This window comes from Canis lupus, chromosome 26, assembly GCF_011100685.1.
Source record: "Canis lupus familiaris isolate Mischka breed German Shepherd chromosome 26, alternate assembly UU_Cfam_GSD_1.0, whole genome shotgun sequence".
Lineage (NCBI taxonomy): Eukaryota > Metazoa > Chordata > Mammalia > Carnivora > Canidae > Canis > Canis lupus.
In genome coordinates this window covers 15,968,912-15,974,911 of record NC_049247.1, presented here as the reverse complement: position 1 = coordinate 15,974,911, position 6,000 = coordinate 15,968,912, and the positions used below count along the sequence as shown (strand labels likewise).

General features: G+C 39.6%; 1 protein-coding gene across 5 annotated transcripts in view; it reads right to left on the bottom strand.

The window, feature by feature from the left end:
* Positions 1-207: 207 nt before the first annotated feature.
* Positions 208-6,000, bottom strand: part of CCDC60 (coiled-coil domain containing 60) — a 171,953-nt gene continuing 166,160 nt past the window's right edge. For all 5 annotated transcript variants that reach the window (XR_005379258.1, XR_005379259.1, XR_005379261.1 and 2 more), the window contains one exon: positions 208-759. The gene's annotated coding sequence lies outside the window, so the exon portion shown is untranslated. The remainder of the gene's footprint in view (positions 760-6,000) is intronic.

Here is a 6,000-nt window from a genome sequence, read left to right as displayed (position 1 = left end):
AAAAAAAAAGAAAAGAAAAGAGGGGGTTAGGGCACCTGTTTCTTTAAAAAGAGATGCATGTAATGGAGAATGTTCTTTTTAAAAAATATTTTATTTAAATTCAATTTGCCAACATATAGAATAACACTCAATGCTCATCCCATCAAATACCCTCCTTAGTGCCCATCACCCCATCACCCCATCACCCCATCCCCTCGCCCTCCTCCCCTTCTGCAGCCCTTTGTTTCCCAGAGTTAGGAGTTTCTCATGGTTTTCCTCTCTAATCCTCCATTCCCTTATAGCCCCTTTCACTATTTCTTATATTTCACATATGAGTAAAACCATATGATAATTGTCTTTCATGGAGAATGTTCTTAGGAGGATAGTCATGCTTATTTCTTGGAAGAGTAGCTGTAATGCCACTCTCTATCATAGAAAGAATAACTTGGACTTCACTCATCCTAAAGCTTATCACTGTCCTCATGGGCACTCCAACTCGTCTCCTACTCCTACATTGTTGGTCAGCAGTGCCTGTCACCATCAGTCCCCCAAGACCAGGTTGAACACCCAGCTCCCTGTTTGTTCTAGAGATAGGAGAAGCCTTCCTGCCCTCTGAAGTATCTTCAGAGAGATGTGTCATGTCTCTGCCCTCAATAGAGACCTTTACAGAATAAGCCTTTCCTTCCCTTTTCTTTGGTTCAGAGGCCTCCAAGAGTGATTCTCTTGGAACAAAGCAGAAGTCTACCCTCCTCTTCTTGCTGTGATGAACTCAACCTCCATCTGAAAAGCAAATGAAAACATGCTTTGGCTTCAAAATAGGTGTTTGTCTTTTACTTTAAGCTTGCAAGATGATATACAGTAGCAGAGTCCAGTTTCACAGCACAAATGAATAAATGATTGAATGTACTCTTTCTCTATGTAGATGTATATGTATATGGTAAAATAGAATCTATATATTTTATACAGCATATATATTGTATATAGTATATAGTACTGTATAAATGTACTTTTCTCTAGATACCACACACAGAGCAAAATCTATTTACTAGATGTAATAAATCATATACTACATTACTATAAATAATAAATAATTTGGGTCCTTTATGTTAGTGGCCCATGACTATGACTCATCCTCATGGGGCTTCTGACCTGGGGTAATTAATCTCTGGTTCAGAACTTTTGGACCTGAGAGAAGGTGCTAATGTCCAAAGTTGTAAGGTCTCTGAGTGGGCTACTTGTCTCACTTTTCTATGCCTGTAGCCTGAGGTCCTCTAACTTTAGCTAACTCTGGTGTTTAATAATGATCTATGTAGTCCCTAGGACTGGGGGCAAAGGAGGTGAAGGGGTGAGGATAGGACAAGTGTGGGTGTAGACTAGTGATCTCCCCTTCCTGGAAACATTTTTCCAAGTGTATGCCCTACCGGTGTCAGGTTATTCTGGGCTTCTGAGTCTGTGGGGATGTGATGGTGTTAATAACTTCACCTGTGCTGAGTGGGCATAGATGGACAAAATGGATACCCAGGAAGCTGGAAGAAAGCAAATGAAGTATTGGGTGGGTCCATGGGCTGAGCAAAACACTTTGATGTTGTACTAGGTGGTGTCTGGTGTTCATCTCTGGCTGCAAAGTCCTTCTGGGGACAACAGCCAAGACCAAGGATCTGGTGGCATTGGCAAAAGTGGTGGTGGTGGTGGTATTGGAGGTGACAAGAAAGATGCTTGGTTTTGTCTCTCTTCTTTGCATTTTTCTTATGTTGTAAGTCATAAGTTCATTTATACAATTAAAAAAACAGAGGTGAGGAAAACCAAGTTGGGTCACATCACTGAGCACTTTTGCCAAAAAACATCTACGGGGCTTCTTCTATGGCTATGTTCCAGTTCTGAGAATACAGAAAGAATGAAGCAGACTCCCTCCTTCCTGAACTTTATAAACAGATGAGCAAATGAATAAGGTATTTCAGAAAGTGATAAAGGCAGTGAAGAAAATAAAATAGAGCACAGAGAGTAAACTGGTGGGAGGTTAGTTTAGCATGAGATGGTCATTTTTCACATTTTCATGTGTGTGTCTTTCAAGGTCTTTTTTCCCCTCAGTATCTGTCCTTCTTTTTCCCTTCTGATCTAATTGTGTACCATCTATCTAAAAATGGGATCATGATGTACATTCTGTATTGTAACCTTATTTTTTTCACTTAATATATTGTGAACATCTTTTTGTTCCATTATTCATTCAGCTGCATCTTCATTTTTATGGATGCAGAGCAATTTATCATGATGGCTGTACCATACTTTTTTAATTTAATTTTTTTTAAAGAGAGAGTGAGCCCAAGCAGGGGAGGGGCAGAGAGAGAAGGAGAGAGAAAAATCTCAAGCAGGCTCCATGTCCAGGGAGGAGCCCGATGTAGGGCTCCATCTCACAACTCTTGAGATTATGGCCAGAGCTGAAATCAAGAGTTGGATGCTTAAGTTATTGAGCCACCCAGGTGCCCCTCTATCATAGTTTTTTAATCAGTTCCTTATGATTGTACATAGGTTGCTTCCAGTGTGCTGAAGGGATTATTCCTCTGGAGTTTGTCTTTATCATTACTGCCACCTTCCTGACTCAAGTTTGCATCGTCCCTCACTTAGACAGTTGAAATAGCCTCCCAACTAGTCCTGTGTCTCGATTTTACACTCATCTACCTATATTTTATATTTCTGATCGTCTCACTCTTCTGCTTCCAAACTATCATTGGCTCCCTATTGGCTGGACAAAAAAACTTAAACACCTTAGTTTTATAACTCCTGGGTTGTGCACCAGTAAAACCTGATGGCAAAAAACAAACAAACAAACAACCAAACAAAAACAACAACAACAAAAAACCTGATGGCTTGAAAAAATACATGAAAAAATGTTCAACATCCTTAGTCATTAGGGAAATGCAAATCAGAACCATAATGAGAAAAAAAAAAAAAAGAAAAGAACCACAATGAGATGCCATTTCAACTTACTAGGATGGAGATATATATAGATAGATAGATATAGATATGTCCTATATACTATCTCCATATATATATATCTTCTCTCTCTAATATATATATATCTCCAGTATAAACTCCAAAGCTTAATATATGGATTAGAGATATATCTGTATATCTATATAAAATGGAACATAACAAGTATTGAAATTGGAACCCTTATACATTGCTGGTGGAAATATAAAATAGGGCAGTTTTTGTGGAGAACAGTTTGGTAGTTCCTCAAAGAATTATAAGACCTAGTAATTCTGCTTCTAGCTACATATTCAAAAGAATTGAAAACAGACTTGAACAGATGTTTGTATGTCAGTGTTCATGGTAACATTATTCACAATAGCCAAAGTGGAAACAACCCAAGTGTCCTTCAACAGCTAAATAAATAAAATGTGATATATTCATACAATGGAATATTATTTAGCTATACAAAGGAATGAAGCTCTGGACTGTGCTACAACACATAATGAATCTTGAAGACATTACAATAAGTATATAAACCAGACACAAAAGGATAAATATTGTATAATTCCATTTATATGAAATGTATAGAACAGACAAATTTGTAGAGACAAGAAAGTAGATCACCATGTTCCAGAAAATGCAGAGTAATTGCCTAATGGGTACAGAGTTTCTGTTTAGAGTGATGAAAAAGTTTCTGTAGTGGTGATGGTTGCACAACAGTGTGGACATAATTAGTGCCAATGAATCATACACCTAAAAATGGTTAAGGTGGCAAATTTTATGCTATGTATATTTTTAAAAGTTATTTATTTACTCATTCATGAGATACACAGAGAGAGAGGCAGAGACATAGGCAGAGGGAGAAGCAAGCTCCCCATGGGGAACCCATAGAGGGACTCAATCCCAGGACCCCAGGATCACAATCTGAGCCGAAGGCAGATGCTCAACTGCTGAGTCACCCAGGTGTCCCTATGCTATGTATATTTTTACACCACACACACACACACACACACACACACACACACACACACAAACACTCATGCACATACACAAAACTCAATGGCTTGTCCATTCCTGACTTCATGTCTTAGCTCACAACATTTGTTCTTCTTCCTGAACTTTTCTTACAGCTCTGTTAGTCAAAATCCCACTCTATTTTTAAGGCCCATCTCAAATGGTACCTCCTTTCTTGATGACTTTCCTAACTTATTGTCCCTACATCTTTCATAAATCAATGAGATCTTTAATTTGTTTGCGCTTTTAGAGTACTTTATATGGTTCTTTTGGACTGTTTTCTTGCCTTAAACTCCTACTAGGCTGTGAGTTCTTTGGGCAGTGGGACCATACCATATTCATCTATACATTATTCATTCAATAAATATTTATTGAGCTCATACTATGTGCCAGCTTGGAACATAATGCCAGCATTCTGGAAAAGTTCAATTAATGTTAAACTGAATTGAAATGTCATAGGTGGTCTGAACCCCAAATTCCCAGAGAAATTTCAGAGTTGTGTAACTTTAAGGACGAGTCACCTCCCTCCTTACTTAAAATCCTCATTGGCTTTCATTCTTGGAAGTAGTGGACTATGATGGGTATTTTTCCCCTTCCTTCTGGGAATATATATCCCTCTTCTTCTGGGAAATTGTTTTCCTTTTCCCTTACTGAGTCTAACCCGTATGGTTTGAGTGACCTGTCCCATTCTTACATGATTTTGCTATCTTGGTTGCTGCTGATGGGTCAAAGGTGGACCACTTGAGCACATGAGTGCTTTTCCCTGGGATTTTTGAAACTGAGACAGGGAAGGGGAGCCTACAGGAGACAAGAAACCGTATTGCCATTTGTGTAAGAAGCTGGCATGCAGTGCGATAGGATATGGCTGATGCACAGAAGAGAGGCAGAAAGAGGTCCTTATACCAGTTGCATGAATGATTCAGATGTATCTTTGTCTATCCCATAACTTCAACTCTTCATTGTATTCCTTGAGGCAACCAATTCCCAACCGATTCTAGTCTAAATTGGTCTGAGTTGGGGTTCCGTCACTTGAAACCAAATCACTGCACCTCTCTGAGCCCAGTTTTTCATTCTAAAGTGATGCTTGTGATCCTTCCCTTGTAGAATTGTTATGAATATTGAAAAACATGATACATATAAAGTGCTTAGGATAGTGCCGAGCACAAAATAAGTGCCCAGTAAAAGTTACCATTGATCACTATTTGAATCAGCACCCGTGGTGCCTGGAGACCGTGTGGGAGCACAACATTCTTGGATAAGTAAAGAGATGGCTTTGATTCTTCTTTCGACTCTGTCCAAGAGAGAAGAGTCAGTGCCTCTCTGCCAGCCATGGCTCCTTCTTGATCGATGACCTGAGTTCTGAAGGCCTGTTATTACTTTCAGCCAGTTCTCACGGAGGTGTTTCCCATGATGGGTGCCCAAGGCACAGATGAGCTGAATCCATACTCCAAATGGAGCCTCACCTTGCTCCATTCCCATTTGGCTCTAGCTGGTCAACTCTCAGTGCACAGCTCCAAAGCTTAATTGCATTTTACTTGTATGTTGCCAAACACTAAAACCTTGTTGTTGGATTTAAGTGTTTTGGGAAATGGGTTGTTATTTCACTGACTGAGGCTTTGAAAAGTGGGAACAGCTGAAGGAGCTACCAGAATGGACATTGGTCTCCAATTGGCCCACCTGTGCTCACCAGGGAGGACACGTTGAAATATTACTTGTGAGCTCTGAGAATTAATTTGGGAGATATCCTGCTCCTGCAGTGCCATGCAATGGTACACAATAGCCTCTCAATTGTTATTTTATTTTATTTTATTTTTAAATATTTTTTTTAAATTTATTTATGATAGTCACACAGAGAGAGAGAGAGAGGCAGAGACATAGGCAGAGGGAGAAGCAGGCTCCATGCACCGGGAGCCCGATGTGGGATTCGATCCCAGGTCTCCAGGATCGCGCCCTGGGCCAAAGGCAGGTGCGAGTGCCACCCAGGGATCCCTCAATTGTTATTTTAAATAGATTATGAATTATTCAAGACATTAAAAA